An 18,786-nucleotide genomic window follows, 5' to 3' on the forward strand; every position below is an offset into this window, starting at 1 on the left:
ATGGCTCCCTCCCTCAAGCTTAGCTGCCAGCATATCTTGTCACCATTTAGGCCTGTCCTCTTGTCTTCTGGGACCTGAACACAGACCATCTAACACTCCCCTAATTCCATATTCCATTTTCAGTCTTGGAGCTAGGAATGATATGCCTTAAATAATGTGTCAGAACTGCTACCCTCCACCTTCAAGAGAGAATAGGTGGAAGAAAAAGGCCACACACGAATTATGCTCACTGCTGTAGCCGACAAACTCAGTGGCTGCAGATAATCAAAATATATGCCTTGCTTACATAACACCATGGGTTGACAGCTCGCTTTTCCTCTACATGGAAACCCTGAGACAAAGGTCCTTCCATATTGTGGCTCTCCTATCTCCTAGGGCTTCAGATTTATGTGCATTCAGCCCACTGATGGGGAAAGAGAGGATGGAGAACACACTACACACACCCACTTCTTAAATGTCTTGAGTGGAATCACATTTTCACCTAGACGCAAGGACCTGGGAAACCTATGTGGTTCCTGACCTGGCAGCCAGTTGTCCAGCGACAACTCTGCATCATGGAAGTAGACATTGCACTGTCGCTGCCACAGACGGTAGGCCTCAATTGCCTCAGCCAAAAAGCTTCCACGCTAAGAAAAAATTAGTATGTAATACTGTTAAGATAGCTTTCTTCAAACAGACCAAATAAATAGTGAATAAAAAATATATGTGGAGAAAGAATGGAAAACAAAGTGGCTTGAGAATTCTCCGAGTATTTTATCTATAGTGTCCCCTTCCTTTTATATATAACAGTATACATAGCTGTGTGTATCTGATTTATCAATCTCCTATAGTTAAACATAGATAATTGAGATACAATCTTACGTAACTGGTTTCTTAACTGCCTGTAGCTAAACACACCTAGTTGGACAAAGTAGATGGAAGGGGTATCAGGACTTTCTCATTTTTGTCATCGCATACAGAGTAAAAGCACAAAGGTCTATAGGTCTAAGAATACCTGGCTTAGCAGATTCATGCAACATACATCAAGTGCCTACTATGTCTCAGTCATCCTGGGCATAAAAACATTAGAACAATAAGCAGGGTCCCTGCTCTCAATAATGGATAACGGAGTAAAAAGTGCATGTCAACGTGGTCCCATTCTTGAGATTACACAATCCTGGGTTTATCCTTCCAAAAGAAAGGGTTAGATGTCAGAATCTGCTACAGTCTACTTGGAAAAAAAAAAAAAACACCCAAAAAACCAGCTTTAACAAATGTTGCATAGATTAACTATATTGCTCAGGGAGGGTAGAATCTATGTCTTTTATTATCAGGGCTGGTCATATTATTAATGGGCAGATAGCTGCTTACATAATACACTTTGAGAAGGTATGTATGGTCCTTGATGGCAAATCATTTTTCATTACTTGCTTAACTTGGAAGGCCACAACTTACTGATAAGTTAACACCTGGAGCCAATATTGGGCATTATCACGCTAAGCACTGTAGCAGAGAGAAGGCCTAAGTGAATCAATGCCAGGACCAAAAATTGAAAGGGAATCAGGGAGGCTTTGCTGGGCTGGCGCTGTAAGTAGGAGTCAACCTCGAGTTATCCCAAATCAGGAGTGAAGAAAAATTACTACTTTTAGGGTTAATGCTACGGTAAACCTCTGCTACTCCTGAGAATGTATCCAATCCCCTAGCATGTTGGGGAAAAGAAATCTTGAAAAACAGTTTGTGAATCTTTCTTCAGAATTTGGAAGTTGAGTTATTGATTCGAACAGGGTTTTTTACACCATAGGGATGGAAATTTGGCACGAGGTCCATTGAGAATGGCAATGTGCAGGCTTTCTCCCAGACTGCCAAGCACATCAAGTACTTTTTCAGACTCCCAAAATCCACCACATCTTTTGGTTTTCCCTGTTTGAACTCAGCTCTTATCAGGAGGCTTGTCATGAAGATCCACTAGCTGGAAATAATACCTCCACCCTCCCATTTCCCTTTGTTGACTTCTTTTATTCCATTTACTGTATTTTATGGTGAGTTATTATTTGTGTGCTCCTTACTTCTCTTACTTGATGGGAAACTGTTGGCAGTAAACTGTGGTGATTAAGGACATACTCGAGTTAGACAGATCTAGAAGAACCCCACCCAGGCCACTTAATAACTGTGTGACCTCCAAGCAATAGCCAACTTCTCTAAGCCTTGATTTCTTCCTCTGGAAATGGATATTGAATAGTATGGGAAATATCAAAGCATGATTCTTGGAATACAGCACTCATGATCATCTGCTAGCCTTCTTAGACCCTTTTCCTTTGTTAGTTAATGTAATAATTTCAGTCTCAAGAAGCCAGTGTTCTTGGGGCACCTGGGGGCTCAGTTGGTTAGCATCTGCCTTAGGCTCAGGTCATGATCCCAGGGTCCTGGAACCGGGCTCCCTGCTCCGTGGGAAGCCTGCTTCTCCCTCTCCCACTCCCCTTGCTTGTGTTCCCTCTCTGTCTCTCTCTGTGTCAAATAAATAAATAAAATCTTAAAAAAAAAGCCAGTGTTCTTAAAGCCATTTTCCTGAGGAGAGCCCTGCATTGCAGAGGTTACATAAACTTTCTCAAGGTTATGTAGCTGGTTGACAGAAGAATCTGAATTTGAACGCAAATTGTGTCTAGGCCACCTCTCTTTCTAGGACAGCAAGGAGCCTCTATTTACTTATATCAATAACTGACTTGTACTACAAGGTTTTTTTTTTTTAAGATTTTATTTATTTGAGAGTGAGTGAGTGAGTAAGAGAGAGAGAGAGAGAGAGAGAGCAAGTAGGGGGAGAGGCAGAAGGGGAGGGAGAGGGAGAGAATCTCAAGCTGACTCCGCACCAAGCACAGAGCCTGACGCAGGAATCGACATCGTGACCCTGAGATCAGGACCCTGAGATCACGACCTGAGCCAAAACCAAGAATCAGACACTTAACCTACTGAGCCACCCAGGTGGCCCTATACTGTGAGGTTTTAATGACAACTTTTGTGTGTCTTTCCCTACCCTCCCATGAAACAAAGAGGCTCCAGGAGGGATGGACCTTGGCTCAAGTATCCCTGTGTTCATCACAGAAATAGGATTTAATAGGCATTCAGTGCTTTATAACTTGAAAATTGAGAACAGATACTATTTTTAATTCTGAGCACTGATTTGTTAATATAAGAAAATATTTAAACTGTTCTCATACCAAGATATTTCACTGATGCCATAATGCTGGAGTTCCTAAATGTAAAGTTCAAGAAGGAAATAATTTAATTACATTTTCTGAAAAAGTACATAATAGTCTCTAAATTTTATTTCTCTGTAGCTTAAGAGTCAAAGCCAGAGAACACCTAATTTAATTTTGTGGGCATTTTCCCCAAAGGGGTTCAGATGATGATGATGACACCAAATCCTGCTAAAAATCTCTTCAGTTCAGTTATTCTTGCACTAAAAAAGAAAGGCAGACAATGGGGATTTTAAAACACTTAAATAACATTCTAACGCAAAACTGAGTTTTAATTTTTAAATAACCTACTTTGCAAAAAAAAAAAATATATATATATAGTTCATTTTTATCACTCTTCCTTATCCTCCAAATTCTATCACAATCATAAAATGGTAATTTACTGGTGTTTTAAAGAGAGTATTTCAACCAAAAGAGAATTAAAATAACAATTACTTTTAATTGTTTTCTTCTCAGACACTGACCATACTTCCCAAATTAATTTATACCATTACAGAAAATATTTTAGCTCTGAAATATTGAAATATTCTTTATTCCACATATTTTAAAACTTCTTTCAGTTGGTCCCAGGTATTCATTTCAATGAAGTTTTTCTTTGGTCACTCAAAAATTCAACCAACATTTATTGAGTGCCAATTACATGCTAGGCACTGTGCTCAGTGCTGAGGGACGCAAGGCTGAGAACATACTTTCCCTATACTCAACAATCTCTCAGCAGACATTTGATGAATAATTTTATTTTCCTGTTATAGTAAAATAAGCAGATACAAATTCTTCTAAGCATCATTAAGTAACCTCTATTTTAAACATGTCTCTCTTGATATAAGACTCCACTATTTAAGGCACTCAATGCACTGCTGAAGATTTTTAACCCCGAATCTGATGTTTTATTAGTTTCATCTCAAGCTACATTTGCTGATACCAATGAAGGGTTTTTGTCGTTTATTCATCTGATAAATATTTAACTGTCACTGGGTATAAGGCAACATGTTCGTTTCTCTGCAGGCTAAAATCCACCAGTAAGTGGATGCAAAAATTTAATGGAAAAGGTAGGGGCCTGAGCTGGGACTTTGGGTAAACAGAAAGGGAAACATATTTTCCAGTTACTGGCATTTGCATCAGGGTTAATGAGGATGATACCATTTAACTGGATGAGTATTTCCTCTTCTCGAGAGATTTGCCAGCCAATAAAGTTGACCATGTAATAGGGTTTTTAATCCAGAACCCTTTCCTGCTTCCTAACCGTGACACTACATTTAAATGACCGAGAATACCCTATATCCACTTCTTCAAAGATTCTAGCCAGCTTCGATCAATTATGTCCTAGGTCCTTCTCCAGAGTCAGGAATCTGCACCAAAATAATAACAGGGGCTGGAGTGGGATGTAGATAAAAATGACCTATGTTCAATAGTATTCAATTCTTTGATAATTTCACTTATATAACACAGAGTTTATTTGTTCTTTTAAAAAAATTAAAAATTCAAAGACTATAAAACCACATTCTCTGAAGTCAAAGGCAGTTTCCAGGTCCCAAAAGGGCCTCCCAAGTATTTAACACTCAAAAATGTAGGAAAAGTAAAAGCAGCCAGGGAGAAGGAGCTTTTCTAATCCAAATTTCTCCATACTCCCACTCGCAGCTTTTCGTTGCTAAGTGGCTCTTTCTCTCTACATTTATTCAACAAGTGTGTCCTGCCACTCTCCCCCATGGACAGGAAGGAGAGGCACTGTGTGTGTGTGTAACCTCTTTAACAGGTCGGTGGTGATGGGAAGGAGGCTGTGAGGTAAAAACTGATTATGGAAATCCAGCTCTGTGAGGTTCGGTTACTGGTCAGGGTCACAGTTTGCACACAGAAGCACCAGAACCAGAACTCAGGTGTTTTCCTGCAAGTCTGAGGTCTTCATACAGCTGCTTTGGAGGAGTTTCATGGTTCAGGTCTTGCCCGTCTTGGATCTCAAGTCAGTTGTGAGGGTTGACTGGTCACCGGTTTTCTGGAGACAAATTTTACCTACCAGATGAGCACTTCTGCGAGTCCTGAAAGAACTTGAATCCTTCAAGTCACTAGTTAACTAAGAATGGAATCAATTTCTTAACAGTCTCTGCTCTCCACATGCCAGTGACACTTTCCCTGGAAATTAAGTGTTTTCTAGGATGGGCTGGCTGAAGCTGAGCCTCTGGGACAGAGGAAAACCACTTGGGAGATTTGACCCTCCTTCTCCACCTCCAGCTGTGCTCTGTGGGAGTCCTTTGACTAGGAGCATCTTAAGTATATAATCCGAATGTGGACCTCTCCATTTTAGTCTCTGTTCCAATGTCAAGCCCCTGGATCTTTCAGGCTTGTCCAAATTCTTGTGTGTGGTTTCCCCGAGATCCTGAAGATTTAAAAGAACAGCAATGCATCTTAAAGCCTCTTGGAATAAATATATGCATAGATAGTTTGCAGTTCAGATTGATGTGTTTTTAGCGCTTTACAGCAGTGTAGCCTCTGTTGGTCAAGCACATCAGTGTTCCATTATTGGAATAAAATTTGGTGGCATGCCAAGTGTCTTCTGATTTGACATCAGAATGATGGCCAACTTGAAAAAGTAACCTAGCATCTGTGAAATTCCTTATCACTGAGATAATTGATTTTATATTGCCATTTTCTAGTTTCCTCATTTGCTTTTGCTTTTCTTCCTGAGCAGCATATTTATTGTTTGTTATTTTGGATCAGTTTTTGTGATGCTGGTATTAAGTGAGACAGCTATGTAAACAAGTTGCAAGGGATTATTAGTTTATCAGTGGAAGGATGTCTGGTCCATTGCCAAGATTCATTGATCTGTTTATTATGACTCTACTCAGTACAATTTTAGTGGCAATTTAAAAAATGGTCTTAGGGTTTCATTTACAGAAGTCCACTGGTTCATTTATTAACCCACACTTGAGGGCTAACTCGCTGTATAATCTTACAGCGTTATTATGACAGTTGTTATAATACACCACAGCCAGGGGGCAACATCCCAATTATATGTCCTATTGTGTCCCTTGTGATGTGAGAGCAATACAAATTGTTGATGATAATTATGTTGATTTTCAGCAGTTTGCAAATTAGTACATTTAGAAATATAAATATACCCGAAGGCTAATATGTGTGTTGGGGCTAGTTAACAAGTATTTATTGAGTGCCTATGGTGTATATGGTGGACTCTAACAGGCACAGGGTAGGGCTACCAGCAATGGTGTAAAACAAACAAGGAACCTGACTGGTACAGGGTAGCGTGTGTGCCTGATAAAAAGGAAAGTACCTTCCTTAGTCTTTCCTGGTAACAAACAACCCTAAAACTTGATGTAGAATGATTTATTATTGTCCACAATTCTGCGAGTTGGCTGGGCTGTTCCTTGGCTGGTTTCACCTGGGTTTAGTGGTGTTAGAGGAACATCCTGTTGAAGGGTCAGCTGGGTTGGAAGGGAGAGCCTTGCTCAGGTGAATGGCAGTTAGTGCTGGCTGTGGGCTGGACACCTTATTTCTCTTCCAGGTGGCCTCTCATCCTCCAGTAGGCTGTGTGTTCTTAGGGTGAAGTTTCAAGAGGGTTAAAGAGGGAGCTGCAAGGCCTCCTGAGGTGTAGCTTCAGAAATAACATACCATCATCTCTGCCACGTTCTACTGATCAAAGCAAGACGCAAGTCCAGCACAGATTCATAGGAGTGGACAAACAGACTTGAAAGGAGTGGCAAAGACACATTATAAAGTTGTATACATACCAGGATGGGTGGTGTCTGTGCCATATGTTGCAATTTACCACACCTGACTTGTAAAAATGAGACTTTCACAAGGGTTATCTATGCATTTCAAAATTCCTATTCTTTTTTTATGTATAAAAACCCAGCTCTTCTCATACCTGGAGTTTGTGTAAGTTTCTTTTCTTATGTCAGTTTAAGTTCTTTAAGTGCTGAAGAACTTGCACATATGATCTTCTTATCAAAGCTTCTGGTCTAATGTTCTGAAAATAGTGGACCTCTATTTGACTTAACATTTAGTTTTAAAAAAGTGTACTGCAATTTATTCTTAAAAAATTGCTAGAAGGGGGTGCCCAGCTGGCTCAGTTGGAAGAGCTTGTGACTGACTCTTCATCTTAGGGTCGTGAGTTCTAGCCCCACGTTGGGTATAGAGATTACTTAAATAAATAAATAAACTTAAAAAAATTGCTAGAGGGAGATAATCAGAGAACCCTGGAAACAAAGCGGAGCTAACTAACTTTGTGCTTCCCAATGTCTAAGTCTATTTTTCTTCGGTTGCTTTTAAAATTTTAAGCCAGAAGGCACTTTCTTCTTTAAACTTTGAAAGAATATCTTCTCATAGAAACAATGGGTTCCAAAGTAATAGCACAACATTGTAGGGAAGAAGGTGTGAAGTGTGTAGCAATTTAGAGCTGTTCCATATTTACAATAAGTTTACTTATATTATTTTCTGTTATTGTACATTGCTTATATATAAAAACACTAGTTTTGATTCACAGATCCTCTGGAAATAAGTCTTTTCAGAATAAAGTTGACTATGTAATTTATTTATCATTTAAATTGTTTTCATGGGCGCCTGGGTGGCTCAGTCGTTAGGCATCTGCCTTCGCCTCGGGTGATGATCCCAGGGTCCTGGGATGGAGCCCCGCATTGGGCTCCCTGCTCCACGGGAAGCCTGCTTTCTCCCTCTCCCACTCCCCCTGCTTGTGTTCCCTCTCTCGCTGTGTCTCTCTCTGTCAAATAAATAGAATCTTTAAAAAAAAATTGTTTTCACAATAGGTTATTCAATGATTCCCAACTCAAAAGATGCAAAGTAATGTATCTAGCTGAAATGCTCCCTCACTCATTTCTCCCTCACCAGCAATCGGTGCCATCAATTTCCTGTGTGCTTTTCTAGAGATAGGTTATCCATATACATGCAAATACAAAGAGATAGCCCATTTCCCCTCTCTTTATACAAAAGGTAGCATACTACAGGTGATATTCTTCCCCTTGCTTTTCCCCCTCCTTATATATTACTCCATTTCAGTATTTCATTCTTTTTTAGAGCCACATAATATTCCACGGTATAGCTATACCAGACTTATTTAATCATTACCCTACCAGAAGGACACTTAATGTTTCCTCCTATCTTTTACCATTTCAAACAATGCTACAATGCATTACTGTGTCACTTCCTTCAAGTGAAAGTCTACCTAGGATTTCCTAGTTCAAACTATGTACATCTGTAATTCTGATAAATATTGACAAATTGCCTTCTGTAGCAGCTGAACCAATTTACACTTCTATCAGAAGTGTGTGAATGAAGGAGTGTCTTGTTGGGTCAGTTGGTAGAGCATGCGATTCTTGGTCTTGGAGCAGTGAGCTGAAGCCCCAAGTTGGGTGTAGAGATTGCTTAAATAAATAAACTTTAAAAAAAATGGTGTGTGAATGAGCCTGTTCCCACACCCTTGGCAGGTGTTATCAAATGGCTATTACTGACTTCAGTAATTTTTTAAAAGATTTTATTTATTTATTTATTTGAGAGAGCGAGAGAGCACAAGCACTCAAGCAGGGGGAGGGCAGAGGGAGAGGGAAACAAGCAGACTCTGTGCTGAGCATGGAGCCCAACGTAGGGCTCAATCTCAGGACCCCAAGATCATGACCCAAGCCAAAACTGAGTTGGATACGCAACAAACTGAGCCACCTGACTTTAGTAAGTTTTTAAAAAAAGATTTTATTATTTTTTTATTTGAAAGAGAGAGAGAGAGAGAGCAAAAGTGGGGGCAGGAGCAGAGGGAGAGGGAGAAGCAGACTCCCCACTGAGCAGGGAACCCAACACAGGGCTCAATTCCAGGACTCTGAGATCATGACCTGAGCAGATGCTTCATCAACTAAGCCACCCAGGTGCCCCAAAAGATTTTAAGTAATCTCTACACCCAGTGTGGGGCTCGAATGCACAACCCCGAGATCAAGAGTTGCATGCTCTTCTGACTGAGCCAGCCAGGCGCCCTGACTTTAGTAATTATTATTACAACTTGCTTTTCTACTACACCTTAAAGTCAACAAAAATATTTTAATATATTCGGAGTTATATGAACAACAGTGGGTTAGGTTTTACTAATTTTGCTCGTGATGGTCTGGAAAATCAAGTGTCTGTCCTATATAACTTGTCTACAGTTGTGCAGCAAATAGGGATCAAAATCAGGTCTGGGAACCCAGGTTTTCTAGTTCCAAATCAAACCTTTCAGTAGCCAAATGAAGCAGTTGAAAAGTTTGCCAGATGCTAACCTGTCCATTTACCCTGATGTATAGCACCAAAATAGCTTCACATTTTGTAATTATTAAGCACTCGAAAAACAGTACAGACTATGGAAGATACCAGAGCAAATCCTAGGCAAGACGGAAAAATCTAAAGTTTCCTTGTATTTATACCCATTCTCCTCTGGAAAAATCTGGAGTATAAAAGGTTTTTTTTGTCACTTCTTGATACTGTCTCTGAAAGTGTAGGAGTTTAAAAAGCATTATTCACCACCTCCCCATGCAACACACATACAAGGGTCTCTATGGAGAAAAGGAAACCGGTCTTAGTCTGCTCAGGCTACTAAAACAAAACGCCACAGACTGGGTGACTTAACAGACATTTATTTCTCAAAGTTCTGGAGGCTGGAAGTCTAAGATCAAGGTGTTGACCAATTCAATTCCTGGTGAGAGCTCTCTTCTTAGCTTGCAGTTGGCCGCTTTTTCTGTCTTTTCACAAGGCGGAGAGCCACCATCTCTTCTTGCTTCCTTTTCATATAAAGTCACTAATCCCATCACAAGAGCCCCACCCTTATGATCTCATCTCTAACCCTAATTACTTCCCATGAGTTCCATCCACAAATACTATCATATTGGGGGTTAAGGCTTCAACAAAGGAACTTTAGGACACAATTCAGTTCATGGCAAAGCCTGTGGTGAATTGGGGAGGCTTCAGCTTCCCAGCCTCTGCTCTGGAATCAGTGATGATAAGAACCCATACCTGTTCCAGATTGGAACAAGAACCAAAACCTCTCAACAGCAGTCTCCCTGGTTCCTTCCCACATTCCTTTATTCTGTACATTCACAGATACCAATTGAGCACCTCCTGTGGGCCCTGCATTGTTTTCCAGGTGCCAGGAAGAGCACTGAACAAAACTAAAGTTGTGCACTGATAATGTTTACATTCTCCTGGGAGAGAGAGACAAATAACAAACATTTAATATCAAAAGGTAATAGGTGCTAAGAAGAAGAAAGCAGGCTTGAGGAACAGAGAGATTGTTAAAAAGCTTGGTCCACCTACAATATCCACTTTTACTTAAAAGGAATTGAACCCTCTTTCCCTTCCTTACTTGTAAATGCCCTCTGCCTCATGACTTCCTGATTCATATAGTGTTCTATGTCTTTCAGCACTTCTGAAATTACCTGAAATAGTTTTTAAGAAAATGAATACTACCTAATACTGAGCTCTTACTATGTGCTATACCAGGTGCTAAAGTGTTCCCCTGGATTTATTCGTTAATCCTCACAGAGTCTAACCCTATGAAGTAGGCAGTATCATTGCCTCCATTTTTCAGATGAGGATACTACGCCACAGAGCAGGTACGTAATCTGTCTCAGAGCACATCATTTGACCATGTTATTAGGAAATGATCAAGTCAGGTTTTCAGGTAACATGTGTGCTTAATCAGAGTGCCCAATGCCTCTATGTATGAACTTAGGATAAAGTGTATTCCATGGTTAAGTTGAGATAAAATTCACCCCTTTCGAGTGTACTAGTCTGTAGTTTTTAGTACATTCACAGGTTGTGCAGCCAACACCAATATCTAGTTCCAGAATATTTTTGTCACACCAAAAAGAAATCATATTCATTAGTACTAACCACTATTCCCATCTTCCCCCAGCTCCTGTCAACCACTTCTACTTTCTGTCTATATGGATTTGTCTGTTATGGATACGTCATACAAATGGAGTCATACAATATGTGATTTTTTGTGTCTTTCTTCTTTCACTTAGCATGTTTTTAAGATTCATCCATTTTGTAGCATGTTAGTACTACAGTCCTTTTTATGACCGAATAATATTTCATTCTATGGATATTAAATCTTTTATTTATCCATTCATCAGTTGACGGACATTTAGGTTTTTCCACTTTCTGGCTATTATGAATGATGCTGCTATGAACAATCCTGTACATGGTTTTGTGTGGACATAAGTTTTCAGTTCTCTTGGGTATAATATGCCTAGGGATGGACTCTCTGTTTAACCTTTATATATAATTTTTTGAAGAAGTGCCAAACTGTTTTCCAAAGTGGCCGAACTATTTTACATTTTCACCAGCAGAGGATGAGAGTTCTGAGTTCTCCACATCTGTTATTATCTGTCTTTTGATTATCACCAGTCTCGTGGATGTGAAGTAATCTTTTTTTTTCTTCTTTTAGAGAGAGGGGGAGAGAGCACACCACCTGGGGGAGGGGCAGAAGGAGAGGGAGAAAGAGAATCTTAAGCAGGCTCCATGCCCAGGGTGGAGCCTGAAGTGGGGCTCAGTCTCACAGCCCTGAGATCATGACCTGAGCTGAAACCAAGAGTTGGACGTTTAACCGACTGAGCCATCCAGGTGCCCCTGAAGTAGTATCTTAATGTGATTAAAAAACAAAAACAAAAACTTTCAGTTGTGGTATATACACATAATACAAAATTTACCATCTTAACCATTTCTAAGTGTATGGCTCAGTGGCATTAGGTACACTCACATTGTCATGCGACCGTCATCATCATCCATTCACGAAACTCTTTCATGTTGCAAAACTTAAACTCTGTACCTATTAAACAATAATTCCACATTCTCCTCTCCGCTTACTGAGCCCCTTGCGACCTCCATTCTACTCTGCTACTATGAGTTTGACTACTCTAGGTACTTCCTATAAGTGGACCCATGTAGCATTTGTCCTTTTGTGACTGGCTTATTTCACTTAACATAATGTCTTCAAGGTTCACCTATGTTGTAGCATGTGTTCAGTGTGGTTTTTATTTGTATTTCCCTGATGACTAATGATGTTCATGTGCGTATTGGTAATTTGTACATTTCCTCTGGAGAGATGTCTATTCAAATCCTTTCATGGTCTATAATTAATATCCTAGACTAAATCCCACTTTTTGAATTGTGTACAATACACCTCTAGGTATTTCCCTTTATTTTTTCCCCCTAGAATTCACACCATGAAGTCTATCACTTAATCACAACCTTTGGGCTAATAGAAACTAAGTAATAGTTGCTGTTCATAAATAACCGAAAGTCCTGATCAACCCTGATGTGCTTGCTGACCTAATAAGGAAAAATGTTAATTATGTTAGTTAGAAATATAAATAAATTTAGAATTCATATGTATTTTAATCAGTCTGATTTTTAAAAATTGGTAATAGAGATTCCAATTAATCTTTCATTCCTATTTTCCTCATTTCAGTCCATTTTATACATTGCTGCCTGAATAATTTTCAACAGTATAAATGTGATGTTATTTATTCCCTAGCTCAAAAGCTTCCATAGCTCCCCATTATCAACCAAAATATATACAATGTTTTCTATAATCAAATCTTTCATTTCTTTGATTGAAGCAATCAGTAAGAAATTACATTTTATATAAAAAACTAGAATACAAACATTTATATAAACAAACACACATTCAAACAACAGAAATACATCTTTTACAAAAAGTTCCTACCCTTACAGCATACAAAGCATTCTGATATTTTGGATTTTTTTTTTTTTTTTTAAGCATGTAAAGAAATTCACTAAATTGATTTTGAAAACGTTTGGAAAACACAATTCTACAACACGGCCAATCATAGCAAGGTTCTTCAGAGTATGGTAAAACTTACTCCGGTGATTTTCAAAAGTAGTTGCACAATACAATCATTTGGAGAACTGGATGGGGGGAAAAAAGCAAGCTAATCTAGATCTCCACTCTCAAAAATTCTCATTCATAAGGTCTGGGAAGGAGCCCAGAAATCTGTGTTTTTATTAAAATCTTCCCAGTTAATTCAGTCACGCAGCCAGGTTTGAGATCAACTGTTCTGAGGATATCCTACTTGCCCTTCCCCCAACTCAAACAAGTGTTTCTTGCTTCTTACACATTCTTTCTTTGCACATTCATTTTCCTCCGCCTGGAATTTGTGCCTTCTGCCTACTGGAATCTTCCAGTGCTATTTCAAATACCACTTCCTAGTTATTTCTCCAACCAGAAAGGTTGGAGAAATAGAAAGTCCCTAGACTTTCTATTCATATTTGAGTTTTGTTGATGGCACTTTTGTTGCCTCACCTCACTGTGCTAATCTTCCTACTACACTGTAAGCAACTACATTATAATTGCCCCTCAGTGGGAGTACAATGACCTACTCAAAGTTAGGATTTGATAAACTTCCTTGAACTGCAGTTGAAATGAAACCTTCCATTGTGGGGGAATGTGCCACTTAATAGAGTTTAAGCTACTTAATAAAGCGTTTAAGCAACATCAAACTCTGCTGTATTTTAATGTGATATTATGGGCATAAATATGTGAATGGTTATCTTTCCTGCATGTGATATTCATGGAGTCTAGCCTTTGGTTAGCTTTCCCTCAACATTCTGTTTATCACAGCCTTCCACAGGAAGAGACATTGGCCACATCTAATTGCCCATATCCAAAATAGAGTAAAACTCTCATCTTATTTGGTGTTAGGTTTCCTTAAGAGCTCCCAGTCTCTGTGACTAGAGGTTTCCAGGTCATGTCTTTGAGCTTTAAACAAATGAAATACCTAAGTGTTTTGTTCCCATCAGATTTGGCTGTGAGTGTGTAGAGCACCAGTACAGTATTATGTTTTCCATTTTGCCTGGGTATAAATTAAAGTACAGAGATGATTTGATTAGCTCAAGATCCCAGAGTGACTGGCAATGATGGGAATAAAGGCCTTCTCCCCAGATTCCTGGCCCAGTTCACTCCGTACCAAACCACAGGTATGCTGCCTTTTTGCTGATGAGGCCACACAACGTTCCTTGGAGGGGATACCCAGTAGCACTGGGAGGATGAAGGCACACAGGGAGGCTTCAAGAGAGCTATTTGGAGAGTCAGAGTAAGGGCCAATGGTGTCCCAGAAGTTTGAGTGAGCTTTTCTCAATATGGTTTAGAAAATATGTGGTGAGCAAATACTTAATGGGGTTTTGGGATATTTATTTGAAATGTCAAGCCACTTTGCATTTATGGGTAATATCTAGTCTTGCATGTCCATCTTTTACTCTGAGTGTAATGCAAATGAAATAATAAGCCAATACAATGTTTTTAAAAGGATGCCATCATTTGAATCCTTACGAAACGCTGGGAATTTAAAATGATACCAATGACAAAGCAAAGGCGGTGATGGCGATCAAGTTGTGGAACTTGGTATCAGCATTTGCAATGACTGGAAATTCCGGCCTCTACATAAGTCTTAGAAGAAGGAAAAATCACTGAGGATTCCCACCATGTACCCAAGGCTCTATGCTCCTTGCCCTCCCTCGCCTCAATCCAACAGTGGATTCATTGGTTGGTGAACCTCATCTCATCTACAACTACAGACATTTTTGGGTCTCTTCTTACAGTAAAGGTTTTGACCGAGTATGCATATGCATGTTCTCTGCCTAGCCTCTCACTCCGACTTCAAGCCTTCCCACTACCTTCCCTTCCCTCAGGACACACCAACCACACTAACCTTTAAATTCCTTTCTCACCTCTTCCCCACCTCAGGGCCTGTGCCTAGGAGGAGCTTCCCATTGATCTTTACAAGGTTTATCATGGTTCTAATCTCAGCACAATATCACCTCCTCCAAGAAGTCTTTGACTATCCAACGTAAAACATACAACCACAGTTATCCACCACCAACATCCCACTCCCAGTCTTTCTGGATCACAGCACTCTGTTTCACTGATATTAAAGCATCTGTCACCGTTTGAACTCTCATCTGTTAACTTGTTCATTGGATCTCCACTACTAGATAGTAAGCTCAGGGAAACTCCAGGCCTTTTCTATTCTGATCAGGGCTTCGTCCTCAGTACCTGGAGCAGTGCCAGGCATCTAGTAAGTGCTAAATATATATGTGTTGAGTAAATGAAATACCCATCCTAACTGAATTTAAACTAAAAAAAAAAGAAAAGAAAGGAAATACCCATCAATGATGTCACGGAGGAAGTGCCTTTTTAGCCCATGGTTTGCTCTAAGAAATTGCCTAATGATGATCTTTGGAATGACTTCAGCAAGTGCATTAGGTAATATCCCCCAAATACAGCTGACATTTTAGCCAGGCTTTTCAGTTCACCCAGGAAGATGAACTCAGAGTTTGCATAAGAGTGGGGCCAGCTTCCTATTGGATAATCTTTTACACGGCGGTAGTAAAGTATGGAGGGCAGGTATCCTAGGCTTCAGGGAGCAGCTATACCGTACACGCTGTGTCTGCTGTAGGCAGCAGAAGAGCTCTGATGAAAAGCAGAGGAAATTACAGTTGTTGGGCCTTGTGGTCACAAGGGCATGTGTTGCATTTGCAAGGTCATCATGGGATAATTCAGGGTGTAGCTTGCACACATTCTCCTGCTGAAAGGGAGATTTTTTTCCTACCACATCCGATACATGGTTTGCCAGAGGAAGGGCACGAGATCAGCAGCAGTGATGAGCTGGCTTGGTGTTTTTAGGCCACAACTCTACTGAACCAATGACTCCCTTCTGACTCCTCCAAAAGAGCCAAAGGAATTTATTCATTACCAAGTGTGAATAGCAATCACACAAAGCCACCAGATTGCTTTTGCCTGCTATATCAGAAGGCACTTATCAAAAAAAAAACAAAAAAAAATCTTAAATAATAACATTGTCAATGCCCATTGTACTAAAATCTTTGGAAGGGAAGAATGTTAACCACTTCTAAGCTAAAGATACATACACGTTCTATTTCTCCACTACAAATCTAGAAATAAAAGAAGACCACAATATAAAGCTACAAAGTGCACTTAACTATGTGTAAAGTAGATAGAAGGCCATACAATTGCTCAGTCCTGTTTACAGGCTGGGGTGCCCGCTACTGCTATGTAACTAAGTGATTGGGATTTTCCCCCAAAGTCCTTGGTGATTTAAGAGTCAGAGAGTATGAGACCATATGGTCAATTAGTACATATGCCTATTAGCGGACAAAGCATTGACATGGAAATTGGTAGCTTGTGCTATAATTCTGGGTTTTATATTTTTGGGCCCTGGGGCCTTTGCAAAGTTATTTATTCTTTCTGAGCTTTAATTTCTTTACCTGTAAAATGGGAATGATAACTACCTCATACAGGGTTGTTGATAAAATGAACTGAGATAATCTGGGTAAAGTGATTTGTAGGTATTCAGTGAGTGTTACTTCCTATTTTCTGGTCCCCAGAAGATGCAGTAGGCTCAGCTGAAGGTAAACAGGGCCTTCATCTCTGGGTAAACCATGTTTTCAGCTCAACCTTCACCTCTTTACACCTGGCCTAAAGCCCTACAGCATTTTAATCTCATGAACTTTATCAAAATGGCCATCAGTCTCATACTTGTTGACTTGATGGACTTTTATGTAAATTACTCCCTGTGAGTTTTATTTGGCTACAAAACCAAACTTGGAAGGTGTTTAACTTTGGTTGGTAATTTGGGTACTTGCATTTTTTTAGGCTAGACAAGTTGAGTCATAGTTTTATATAAATTAATAGCATTAGTCCAGCAAAATAATAAATGCCTTTGCTTATATAAGGCAAATTAGAAGATAAATGGCTTATATGTGAAGAACAAGAATGAGGGCCTTAAAAATTAACTAACCAGGCACACTTTTAAAGCATTTTCAGGGCAAGTGCTAAACAATTATATATGGATGGAGCAAGAAGTACCTGGTACATAAATGAGATACATATTTTCTTGCTAGGAGAAAGGTGACTTGGCTACACAGGCACAGAGAACACAGGAGATGAGCAAAGATACATAAGGGGGGGGCTCTGTTTGACACAATTACATGGCAATTATCCACATAACTCAGAAGCAATGAGGCTTTAACAAAGACTCTTCCTACTTTAGCCGCTGACATACTACATGAGTGAAGCAACAAGTGAATGCATCAAAACAGTATGCAATTAAAATAAAGCAAACAGAAAGTGGTCTGGCCCTAATGTTCAAGTGACCAGACACGACTGGAATCAAAACTTTATCATAAGCACGTGTACCATGAGAATCTGGGATAAGAGGACTTTAATTCCTACAGAAATATGCTTTTCATCTGAAATTATTTCATGTCTAAGATGTTTTCCTAAGTTACTTCATTAAACACTTTTGTTTATGTGCCTGTAACTCTTGCAGGGATGATGAGGGGTTGAGAATGTATCATTAGGGTTTCTGTCCTCAAAGAGCTTACTTTCTCATTAAGGAGATAAGATATACACATGTAAAACAACCATAAATACACAAACAGCATGCAATTAGGTGATGAATCAATGATCCAGACTATAAATGCTGTAGAAGCTCAGAAGAGAAGGAAAGTCACAGAAATAAAGGAAGGTTTAATGAATAATGTGGCATCTGATCAAATCCTTGAAAGAGGGGTGGTATTTAAGGACTAGAAGATAAACCTGAGATGCAATCTTGACTTTAACACTTACATGCTGTGTGTCCTTAGGCAAGATACTTAAAGCTTCCAAGCGTCTTTTTCATCCACACAGTAGGGAGGATAATGTCTAATTCTACAGTGTGTTGTGTTGGATTCAATAATATGTAAAGAAGATGATAAAGAACCTAACACACGGTAGATAGTAGATAATAAATTTTAACTATAATCATAAATGATCTGAATGTAGTTGTGCCTCTTTTTCTGAGCAATTTCAAATGACCTTTGGTGGAAGCAAATTGGTACAGATAGGAGTAGGTAAAGAGGAAAGTATGTATCCAGTTAGAAAGTCAGGAGAAAAAATGTAGAGATGATCACACATGTTTGAGGGGAACCTTATCTGACTAGAGCAGCAGGTTCATGTAGGAAAAAACATTGTATAGATATGGTAAGTCATTCATTCATTCATTCATTCATTCAACACAATTTTGTTGATCAACTACTAGGTACCAGGCACTGTACCTTATAAGTATGAAAGTCGAATAAAAGTAAGCTTTGAAAAGCAAACATTACAATTTGTCTTGACATGGTAGAAAGCAGGGTGACTTGGAAGAGTTATTTATTTAGCCACCTATTATGCAAGGGAGGGGCATGTAATAGAAATAGAATTGAAACAGCTAAAATCTGGCAGCAAATGGATTAGAATGAAAGTGGAAGGTGGATATAAGGAGTATAACTGAAAAATTGTTGCACTTGAAAAAATGATGGTCATATGAAGGAAGCAGGAACGGACAAACATGAGGAGTAAATGAAAGGAACTTCTTTGTGATTTTTTAAATGACTTGATTTGGAAAATGAAGGCAAGGAAAAAATGGTTCAAAGATGAATATAAGGTTTGCCCTTGAGTGAGTGAAAGAACAGCAAAGACAGAAAAAGGAATGGTTGTTGATGGTTT

General features: G+C 39.3%; 1 long non-coding RNA gene across 3 annotated transcripts in view; it reads right to left on the minus strand.

Annotated features, from left to right (window-relative positions):
• The window catches only part of LOC113935075, a 76,543-nt gene that overhangs the window by 52,110 nt on the left and 5,647 nt on the right, over positions 1 to 18,786 (minus strand). Inside the window, exon 3 of one of the 3 annotated variants that reach the window (XR_003523891.2) lies at positions 9,860 to 11,688. The exons of the other annotated variants lie outside the window; for them this stretch is intronic. This is a non-coding gene — a long non-coding RNA (uncharacterized LOC113935075). Of the gene's footprint in view, positions 1 to 9,859; positions 11,689 to 18,786 lie in introns of those variants that run through there. 3 annotated transcript variants of the gene reach the window in all.

The sequence above is a fragment of the Zalophus californianus genome, chromosome 13, assembly GCF_009762305.2.
Source record: "Zalophus californianus isolate mZalCal1 chromosome 13, mZalCal1.pri.v2, whole genome shotgun sequence".
NCBI lineage: Eukaryota > Metazoa > Chordata > Mammalia > Carnivora > Otariidae > Zalophus > Zalophus californianus.